The sequence below is a fragment of the Anabas testudineus genome, chromosome 6 (assembly GCF_900324465.2).
Source record: "Anabas testudineus chromosome 6, fAnaTes1.2, whole genome shotgun sequence".
In the NCBI taxonomy this organism is placed as follows: Eukaryota; Metazoa; Chordata; class Actinopteri; order Anabantiformes; family Anabantidae; genus Anabas; species Anabas testudineus.
The window spans coordinates 20,340,986-20,352,000 of record NC_046615.1 but is presented as its reverse complement, the minus strand read 5'-3'; the positions used below and the strand labels follow the sequence as shown (position 1 = coordinate 20,352,000).

General features: G+C 46.3%; 1 long non-coding RNA gene across 2 annotated transcripts in view; it reads left to right on the top strand.

The window, feature by feature from the left end:
* The first annotated feature begins 5,842 nt into the window (after positions 1 to 5,842).
* Positions 5,843 to 11,015, top strand: part of LOC113166196 — a 48,209-nt gene continuing 43,036 nt past the window's right edge. Inside the window, exons 1-2 of one of the 2 annotated variants that reach the window (XR_003299160.1) lie at positions 5,843 to 6,056; positions 9,580 to 9,607. This is a non-coding gene — a long non-coding RNA (uncharacterized LOC113166196). Of the gene's footprint in view, positions 6,057 to 9,579; positions 9,608 to 10,026; positions 10,145 to 11,015 lie in introns of those variants that run through there. The other variant, XR_003299161.1, reaches the window with a different exon arrangement.

The following is an 11,015-nucleotide window of genomic DNA, read 5'->3' as shown; positions in this document are numbered from 1 at the left end:
GCTACAGAAGCCTGCTGGTGCGTGGCTCAAGGCCACCTTAGCATTGATGGTTTGACAGCATTAACAGCTATTTCTGTTCAGCCATTCATTCATCAGCCGTGAAAACGTCACGTCTTCTCCCATTGTCCTTCATTCTTGGAATCGTGATGCTCTTAACTGCAGCGTCCCTGAAATAGGGAGGTATCAGTGGCAGATCGCAGGCCGCGGAAAAATAAATCAGTTGTGAAAAGGGAACTTTTTCTTCCCTTTTTATAAAAAAACAAAAAGCAACAAAAAAAAAAAAAAACGTACCGCCCGCCCCCTCATGTACAATGCTGGGAATAGTAACAGCACTGTGAGGCTGGGCTAAATATAGCAGCCAGTGAGTGTTAACATGTCAACTTCAGCAGGAGTGCAGGGAAGCGGCTGCTTCACGTGTGACCGTCGTGGATGGAGATGGATCCAGTATCCACATAAATACCAAGCAGCCTCTGTTTTCTGCTGCTGTATATAACATGCACACCAATCCGGGGTTGGTTTAAGATATAACAAACCACTATGATTCCTCCTGTCGCCGCGTACGAAACGTAGTTCTGTGTTGATTTGGTCTCTGTGGCACAGGGAGGCTGCGTCTGCGCAGATTTCACCAAACTCAACTCGTCCAGTTTATATCAGCTTTTAAAGTGAAGTATTCTGGACAAAGTGTGGTTAAACTGACTCAGATGATCCAAATTAGAGGGGGGTTCTGCTCTGCTGGAGCCCCGAAACCATCCTTGACCCGCACTGACGATAACGCGCTGAACCTCCGGGTGATCAGCCGCGTCCTCTGCGCCGCCGCCGCCGCTGCTGCTGAGGGGTCTTTACAGGATCCTGTTGATGAAGGGCGCGTTTGAAATTCAGCTTTTCTGAATCTGAGAGGGGATGGGGTTGGCGGATGGATTTTTGGGTGAGGATGGGGTGCTGGTTTATTTTTATCACGGTCGCCTTTCAGAAATAGAAGTCAGTCTAAAAAAACAGAGCTCATGAGTTCTTCTCAATCGAAGACGCTTGTGCAGCAAACCGTGCATTTATTTGTGATGGAAGGAGACTTTAAATACACCGCCCCCCCTCCTCCTCCTCCTCCTCCTCCCGTCCTCACCGCCACTAACACCACCATCCCTCCAGCTTTCAACTCCAACCCCCTCCCCTCCACCCCAAACTGTGTTACGTAATCTAGCATGTGAATGTCAAGAGACAGAAAGAGTCGTAGAGAGAGAAGGGAGGAGGGGGTGTTATTTGGTCTATGCATAGAGCTCCCAAAACTCATACCCAGGGAACACTGTGTACTCTGGTGTCCCCTGAGACTTGGCAGGTTAGATTTCACCCCCTTTGTGCACGCGCACGCATGTACGCGCACGGTTTGGTAATTCCAACTGTAGAAATAATAATTAAAAAAAAAAACTAGACATGGTTCACCACGAGAACAGGTGACTACCCGCATTCATCCCATTTGTCCGTCCATTCACAGACTCTGTGGGAGCAGTTGTGTGAATGAGTGAGTGGGAAAGTGATGAATGAATGAATGACTGCACGGAATGAGTGAATGAAGAGCAGCAGGAGAAGCAGAGCACAGGGGGCGCGCATCGCCCCTGTCGCTCTCAATGGTTTTTTTTTTTCCTCCTGCAGAGGGAAGTACAGCTGCATGGACAATAACCAAGCATGGAGAGCAAACACATACAGTACACACACATTAAAGGGGGTAGGGGGGGTCGAGGTGGGATGATGGAGCGTGGTGGGTTGTCGTGCGCGCATGCGTGTGCGCGTATTATGTCCACATGTGGCAAAGCCGTTCATAAATATTGAGCGGCTGTATTCATCCTCTTGAGGTGGTTTATTGTGTGCAGCACTGCTCCCAACCAAGCATGTGATGCTGTGTGTGTGTGTGTGTGTGTGTGTGTGTGTGTGTGTGTGTGTGTAAGCAGCAGTAGCAGTAGCAGTGGTGTGTGTGTGTATGTGTGTGTGTGGTGGGGCGTTCTATAAATAGCACTATAGCTCTGCTTCCATTGACATCATTTAGGCAGGAGAGATGGAAAAATAAATAGGAGGAGGGGAGGGCGCAGGGTTCCTTAATCTGGGCTTGAAATTCAAACAAAACCTGGCCAGCCATCCGTCTGTACACACTCTCAAAAACAAAGGCTACTTCGTAGTAAACCTGCCCAAGGTGCTTCTAGAGTCACTTCAAGCTTCTGTCTTTTCGATTTGCTTCAGATTTTGTTATGTGGTGAAATTATATAAAGTAAATTTACACCTGTAAAAAAAATAAGGTCCCAACAGAGCAACAAACAGCTCCAAATCAGCTACTTATGAAAGGGTTCCTCTGTTCTGGTTGAACTTTTAACGTCGTTTCAAATTTTCTAATGTATGTTTGACTTTTTAAATATGTGTGTTAATTACACATATGTTTATTAAGTTAAAAAGCGTACAAACGAACTTGAAGCATTATCTTAGCAAAGGATCCTTTTTTTTTTTTTTTTTTTTTTTTTGATGTGTACGCTTGCCCTCATCCAATGGGGCCCAATAGTAAACAGTGGATCAAAACACCCACTGTTTCCTAGAAAGACGCAGCCGACAAGTCGGAATGGAAAGCAACAAGGCAGATGGGAGGGGACATCAAACAAATTAAAAGGACCTGTGTGTATACAACAGACACACACACACAAACACAAGCAGCAATCCAAATGGATAAGATGGTGGTCATCACACACCCAAGGCAAATGTTTTGGAAGGTATCATTATTGTATTGACATGCCAGAAAAAAAAGGACGAGGTGGAGGATTGGAGCTCAATAGGCCACATGGAGGGAGCGATATTTTCATTTCGTTATCAAGACTACCATTTCCGCTCAAACAGCCTGACTGACTTGTGTGTTTATGTTATTATGGAGGAGGAAAGGAAGACAGCACACTGTTTTTTCCATGGCCGGAGTGTCTTAGTCACACCCAGGACCTCTCTCAGTCTGTCGTCAGCCTTGGCACTGACCCCTGAATGCTGCGTGACTTCCATTGGTGCTGATGACGTCTTCTATGATACATTTCTCCCCATGTGGGTCCTCCGCCTTGTCCTGTGATCACACGTCTCTGAGTCCTGCAGCCTGTACCTGCAACAACACTTGTTTACGTATTGTTGCCTAATTTCCTGTGTTTTCCTTTTTGATTTCTGTGAGATTTCCTTTCTCGTCCATCCACAGTGAGGTCAGAGTTCAGAGGACTTCAGTAGATCTCTTCAATAGGCCACACATTTGCTCAGACCCTGGATGAACCTGCCCTGGTTTGCACGGCGATCTTTTATTTGCAGTAACCTATGGAAGTTAGTGGTTCGTTCATCTATTTGGGTGAAGATGTAGCATCTTCCCTTTGTTCTTCACATTTGCCACTTCCTTCCTTCTCCACTCACAGCTTTTTTTTTTTTCAAAGTATATTTGGCGCGCAGTTCTCACAGCAAAAACCTGAAAGGTGTAGTAAAAAACGGCTAGCAGACGTGTGATGAAGCATCCCACGACATTTGAAGTGTGTCTCTCAATTCAAGAGGATGAATCATAAGGCCTAATTCAATCCTAATGGTGAAGTATTTTTGCCTTTCTCCCCCTTCTCTGTTACATACGCCCTCCTCTTTCTACTTCATATATCACACATACAGTCTCTATGTGTGGACCCGGACACAAACAAATGGTTTGGTGACTAATGTAGATTGGGCGACTTTTCAAAAGAGCCAGTGTAAAAACAGGTGGGCAGGTTCCAAATCAATAGCCAACATCTGCATGTGTGAGTGAGTGTGTGTGCTTATGTGGTAGCCATGCATGCATCAGTGACAATGTGTGTCTTGTAGAAAGATGCAGGAGGCCACTTTCCAAAACAACATGTCTCATAGTCGCATGAAATGAAAGCTAGAAATCGTTGATGTTGCATTGACGATACAAAGCCTGTTGTTTTGAAAGATTTCTTTAATACCCTAATTGAAACATCCGATTAGTGACGGGAAGTGTGTGTAAAATGTTCACTGTGTCTGCTGCTGATGCTCACTTGCTTTCTAAACTGCAGGCAGGTCAAAGGTCAGGATCACAGCAGGGCAGCACTGTGTAGAGCTGTAGTTTCTTTGAGCATCTGTCAGCAGCATCGCTGACATTTGGGATCAAGGATTTCCTCCCTAATCGCTGTTTGTGTAACGTAGGTGAGTAGGTTTATTCAGTAACAAAATCATTTAAAATAATTAGTTCTGTGCTGATTCTAGTGAGTTTATTACCACTTTGCGTCATCAACCTATTATCAGTTATCAGTCACAGACGGCAGATGAGCCAGAGGCCAAACTAATAGCGGTTATACTGTTTTGTAGAGGCTACTTTTTAGAACAGGGTTTAGTGAAGATGTGGAAACATTTAATACAGTGTTCAGCTCCTCGGTGGAAACCAGAACGTACAACAGTTCATTTCTCCCTGAATCCTAATCCACTTCATCCAGCCTCTATGAACTGAAGCTAAAACCACAGACTGACATCTAAACAAAACTATTCTGGACTTTTTCAGATTCAATTTTTAATTAATTTAAATGGTTAAAAATGTGGGTTATTATAGGTCAGATGAATAAATAACTGAGCATCGCCACATCCTGTATGACAAAAGTTGTTCTTTGCCTCCTGATTGTCTGTCTGTCTGTGGTGTTCTGGCTCCCTTGGCTTCAAGTGCTGGAGGATATTTTTAGACTGGAAGACCCAGAGAGACGGGAAGGAAGAAACACAAAGAGACAAACCTATGCTGACCAGTTTGACCTCAATCCTAAATCAATTCCTCATATTTCTGGTCCTTATTTTAGTCGAGGGGTGGTTTATACTTTGTAATTGTCTGGATTTAGCAGCAATGACTAATGTGCATGTGGAATTCAATTTGAATTTGGGTTATTTTTGTTCTGTTCCTCCATCTAAGTGGGACTGCACATTGAGCACCAAGTTATCAGGCTTCAGATATCGATGTGTCATGGTCTAGCTCTCCAACCCAGTCAACTTTGGAAACGGTGATGCCAGGGAGATGGGGGGATTGTTGAAAGGGTAAAAAAATCAGAATAAAACATGCTGTCCCCCCATCCTCACCCATATTTAACTCAAACCCCCTCCACCCCAAGCGTCCCAGCCCCAAACACTCACAGGCTCCACCTCTCTCTCCTTGCCAGCTGAATTAATTTGATACTATTTTTGAAAGTCAGTGTTTCTAAGGGATACCTAATGACGCAATGACGTCAATGCAGGTCAATAGCACAGTGCTGGAGAAGAGGACCAGAGAGAGAGGAGAAAAAACGATGGTTCGAGGTCTCGGCGTCGAGACGATTTTCCAAAGACAATCCTTGTGTTTTAACCTGAATCCTTGTCTCCTCCTTGTCAGTTCTGTTTAATGAAATCCAGCCCTCTTTCCGTGATCTGGTTTCGCCTCGGTCCTCCTTATTTTTTGATTCTGCCCGATCTATTCGCTCCCCGGCAGATTTGTGCCGACAATAGCGCGAACTCTCCGTCGCGCTTCTCCTGTCCCATTCATGCTTTCCGTCTCTGTCTGGGAGTCATTCACACACACACACACACACACACACACACACACACACACACACACACTGGAACAGGCACGCGCGTGCACACAGACAGAGAGGGAGAGTGTCAATGCAGTGAGTGAATCGTGTGGCGCGCCTCCCCAGACGCGTAAAGAACCCCTGATTTGGCGGGCTCTTTCTGTCAGCTGGCTCCTATTTGTAACTCTTTGTACTCTCCCCCTCCTCTGCAATCGCCAGACCTTTGCACTCCCAGACCCCTCAGCCCTCCCAACACCAACACCCAATCAATCCACCTTTCTTCTGAGCTGCCTCAGTGAATAGCAAACCCAAATAATTTAGTCTCCGACAGAACTGGGAGACGACGCACGTCGGACTGACCTGCTTTCTCCATCCTGACGCAGGAGGAGAGACTGTTGGCTGCGCTGCCTTTCTTCTCTATACTCTCTTTCTGTCTCAGCTTCCTCAAAGCGCTTCTTAAAGAGTTTTAAAGAGCCAAACTATATTAAAAAGGTAAGTGATTTATTTTGTAGACGGCGCGAAACCCAATCCAGAATGTGTTATAGTCAAGGAAGTTTGCAGTTAGACCATGCCTTGATAGTTTGAGACTTAAAGTCTGGGGGATTAATGATCTGAAGGCTAGGGTAGTAACACTCTAATAGATGGGAACGGCATCAAAGTCAGATTTCAGCTACTCTAAAAACATCTTTTTGACATAATCATCTAGATATGTCGGTCATTGTGCGTTTGTGCTATTAAATCTGTGCTACATGTTGTCAGTGCTTGCCTTATAGAGATTTGTAACTGAAACACTATTTCTTGTTTGTTGCACATGAGGCATCCAGAGCAACGTTATTTTGGATGTATTGTAGGGAATACCAGTGTTTGCAAGCGTGTCTGTCTCCGGAACGGTCGGACTAGTAAATAAACACAGAGGTGCAACAGTATTAGTCGGAGAGCATGTGTCCAGGTTCTTAATATATCCAGCAAAGAGTCCACGGGTCAGAAATAAAAACACCAGTTATAGTCACGGAGGTTTCTTAGGCTTTTATCCATTTTTGGCATCGAATTATTTTGCAGACACTTAAAGGCAGCGAGCTGCAGTAGTGCGTAGGAGTAAGCTATTCACGTGTTGGGAATCCTCTGTTTTAGCCTGTACACTCTGATATAAAGCTACCAGAGGGGGAAAAGAGACGCAAAGTTTAGGGAAATATACATGTTCTCACCTAAGATCTGTGGCATGATGCAGCTTTGGCAACAGCGGTTTCTTCCCTGTCGTGACAATAGAGCAAATGTGAGTGAGAGGGAGAGGGAGAGGGAGAGAGAGGGAGGCAGAGAGAGCGTGACAGCTCCTCATTCATGTAGACTTGTTATGGACAAAACTCAGCTCAGAGGTAAGACGCCTTTATTTCTCCTCTTGTAAACAACTTTCCGCAGCAGACTTGCGTCAGTCCACCACACGTGTTGCCATCCACCTCAGAGTTACATGCTGTCTTATTGCTTTTCGTGGCAGCAATTTGAATGCATTTGCAGATCATGTAGTTTCCCTAACTTGGCAGAAGCAGTGTAAATTACACTGGTTACGTTGTGGAGCAGCGGGGGGTTAGAAAATTCGGCACGACAGACTCGCTGCGTAAATCAGCACCACGGACAGCACAGCAGATTTTAGTTGGAGGTAAAGTTAATGTGGCGAGAAAGTGCTTCAGTGGTGGAAAACTAAAGAGACAACGTACTGTGCTTTTAAATAAAGGGAAGTCCAGAGGTAGTAGCCTAAAACTGGACAGTTTGAGTGTTATGGATGCTCATCTCAGCTCATTGTGGCAGAGGTTTTGGTTTGAAACGGTTTAAGTGTGAAGAGCACACGTCCTGTGATTAACTGCGTGTCACGATGAGAGCTGCAGCATGTTCTGTCCTTTCGTGTTGTGGGATTAACTCCTGTAAAGGCTTCACAAAAGGAAGAAAGAGAGAAGTCTGCTGTGGCTTGCAACTTGCTGGAGTCAGGAGTGCACTTTTTAATGGGGGGTGGGGGGGGATTTGGAGGGTGCAGAACGAGGAGGATCTCTGGCTGAGTTTGTCGACACCACGCGGTGATCTTGGCGCACTGCACTTAGGAACCTCGGCTGCAACTCCCATTGATACTGCTCCCACTTTGATTGAATGACTGTGGACTACAGGGAACTGTGAGTGTGTACGTGTGTGTGTGTGTGTGTGTGTGTGTGTAGGGTGGCTTGTGCTGGTGCTTTGAATGTGCATCTTCTCGTTCGTTGACTTGATTTTGTGAAAAAATGGAAAAAGCCAGACAGGAACAGATGCCAAAATATTCAGAGCATAAAAACTGCCCGTGTTCTTCTTTTTCTATTATTTCATTCCTTATGCCTGGTATCACAGTGTGGGGGAAATGCTAAATCCGCTCTGTGTCTGAGTCCCTATAAATGCACTCGCCAGCAGTCACGGACATACAGTTGGCCTACAGGCTGGGATAAAAATAGCACAAACCGATGCGACGGGCGCAGCCCTTTTCCCTTCTCACAGCCGACTTTCCTAGGTAGCTGCCACTCAGTGAATTCTCACCACCTCTGTCTCTAAACCCACAACACCTTCCACCTTAGCCCACCCCATCCCATCCCATCCCGTAAAGTCTCGTGAATCTCCACGCGGCATGAGTGCAGATGGACGGCGTGGGGTGTGTGGAGAAGGTCTTACTGTAAAAGTCTTATAGATGCTGAAAAGAAGGTGGAGTGAGAGACAGCATACTGTGGAGGGAGGTTTGTTTGTGCGCCTTTGCATGGACAAGTGTGCACTCCCCGTGGGTCTGTTCCGTGGGTGAACGGGGTCTGGTGCGTGGGCACGGCCAGTGAATATAGGAGATGGAGGGGGCAGCAGCGGTGCACATCGCTGTGTTTTCCTCTCCTGCGGCTTAGAGGCACAATGTTTGCCCGTCAAATGCACTGGATGCAGGGATAAAAATTTCTCCAAGACCAAAACAGCACCAACGCTTGGTGGGGGGATAGCCTATATAGAGACACGGCTGGGAGAGAACAGGAGGGAGGGGGAGGTTGGATGGTAACCCAGATGCTCCAGCATTAGAAGAGGGTTTTTACCAAGAGAAACCTACTACAGCTAGCTACAGTTGCCACGAGTCCACACCACATTATCCACCTGTAATATTTTCCTGTTTTGTCACTCTTTTCCTCATGGCACATATGCGAAGAGCTGATCACAGAGCAGCAGTGTCTTTAATCAGACTCTACGGGCTGTAAAGTGAGAGAATCTAAACGTGACGTCAATGCCTAGTAACTGACGCAGCCCTTCAACAAAAATGGCTTTTTATTTATTATTTTTTTCTTCTTCTCGTCAGCAAAGCTTAATTACTAAATTTTACAGTGCTCCGTCGACTAAACGAAAAAGAAAATCCCACAGGGAGCGTCGGGTAATCCGCGTTCATCAGTATTTGGACCTATTTTGCGTTCATGAGTTTCAGCCGAAGTGACACTGGGACCAGAAGCTTCTGAAGAGGGCGACAAGACATCAAATATTGTCGATGATATTGGCAGCGACGACGAGTTCCAGATTTTAGTTGTTGGGGGGAGAAAGTAGTGTTTTAAGGATGAGAAGGAGGTGGTGGTGCTGCTGTTGAAGGCACATTGGCTTGCAAAAAAAAAAAAAAAAAAAAAAAAAAATCACTGCAATGATGCAACGGAGGGGTATCGGGGCTCTTGTGCAGAGTTGGAGAGGCAAAATTAATTTAGATTACATGCACTTCACGTAACGTTCCTAAGCGATGCCTTTTGTGAGTGTTTTTTTTCTCCTTCCTCGTACTGTGACCTAAAAATAGCATCATAGTTTTGATCGTGCGCCAGAAATAGACAGACGGGTATCACTTGTATAAAAAGGGAGGCGATCCTGAGCAAACTTGGACGTGCCACTGTAAGCCTACATAATAACAAATGGAGGTCTTAATCTGTTGCATCTCTTCCCGACTCTTGTTGCGGCTTTTCACTAAAATCTCAACCTTTCTCTGTTTCCCTTTCTCCAGTTTAGAACAAGGACATCCCTGCACCACGGTGAGTGAGACCTTTGCACATGCTATGTTTAATTCCGTTCACTTTGGTGTATTTGGTAGTGCATGCTCCCGAGTGCCTGTGCCGTTTTCCTTCTCCAAATGTTGCCTCCTCCTCTGTCTCATGCACGCAAAACACTTGACTCGGGCATGGATTTTATTGGCATGCTTTACGAGCTGTGTTTGACTGTAGAGCCGAATCATAGAGCAACCCTTCCTGCATAGTAGGGATCACCCCTTTTTGTAAATAAGCAAGTGCAAAAACTCCCTTTGTCTGTTGGCGCTGTTGAGTCTGTATCACATTTTTTTTCCTGCATAACCGCGAAAGTGAGGGGAACCCTTCTCTGATGAGCGCTTAAGGACGCCTTTCCCTTCGTTTTCTTTCTTTTTTTTTTTTTTTAAAGAGGAGTCGTACTGACAGAGAAGCAACGGTGGAGGAGGAAGAGGAGAAGGAGAGGAGGAAGTGGAGTGAAGGAGCTGTTGCTGCTGCAGAGACCAGGCGCACCGCATGGGGAAACCCGGGAGCTGTCCAGCAGCAATGGTGCTGAAACCACACCAAGTGGCGGTAGTGGGCTGTTGCTGGTGGTTGTGTGTTTGCCTGTGTGTGTGTGTGTGTGTGTGTTTTTATGCATGTGTGTGTATGCAGGGGGTGGCTGGTGTTGTTCCTGGCAGCCAAAAGCTTTATTTACTCCTGTTTGCGAGGCAACTGCATCTATTCTGAGTGAATCCTCTTTCCTGAAGCGACGTTGGAGGAGAAATACGGAGGCACCCCCCCCCCCCCGCCTCATTTAAATTGCCTGCGTTTTCTGAGGGGAAACGTTCGACGAAAAGATGTTATAACAGAGCTTTTTCCCGCCTGTGTAGTTTGAACGGCCTCACCCGATGCCATAGGCAGGCAGACAGGGGAGAGAGGGGAAGAGAGAGAGAGAGAGGTAGCAGCCGGGCCGACTTGGATCAGCTCTTCTGCTCACGTCAGTCCCGTCATTTCGTGCCTGACAGACTCATAAAGGAATCCGTCTGATTTCTTTAGCAATCCTGCTTCGTGAAATTGGCACAAGATGCGTAGCAGCAGTCACGGTTTGCAGCTCACTTACGGACTGTTTGAAAAAGTAGCTAAAATAATTTAGATCTTCTCCGACTGCTTTTGGTTTAAGAGTTCTCCTCACAATAACTTTGCGTCTTAGTGATGAGGAGAGCGCGCGAGAGGCGGTGGGAGCGTCGCTATTCTCACCTCTAAGACAGAGTTTGAAGGAATCAACCTTTTTAATTAAGGTGTCAGTGGTGAATTAGCGACCCGGACCCGCAAGACGACGAACAGCCTGCAGGCGTCTGCACAGCTCTGCAGCCCGACTGGGACACAAGCCCCGCGGTCACCCCCGGTCCCCGTCCGTTCACGACTCTGGCTAATTTGT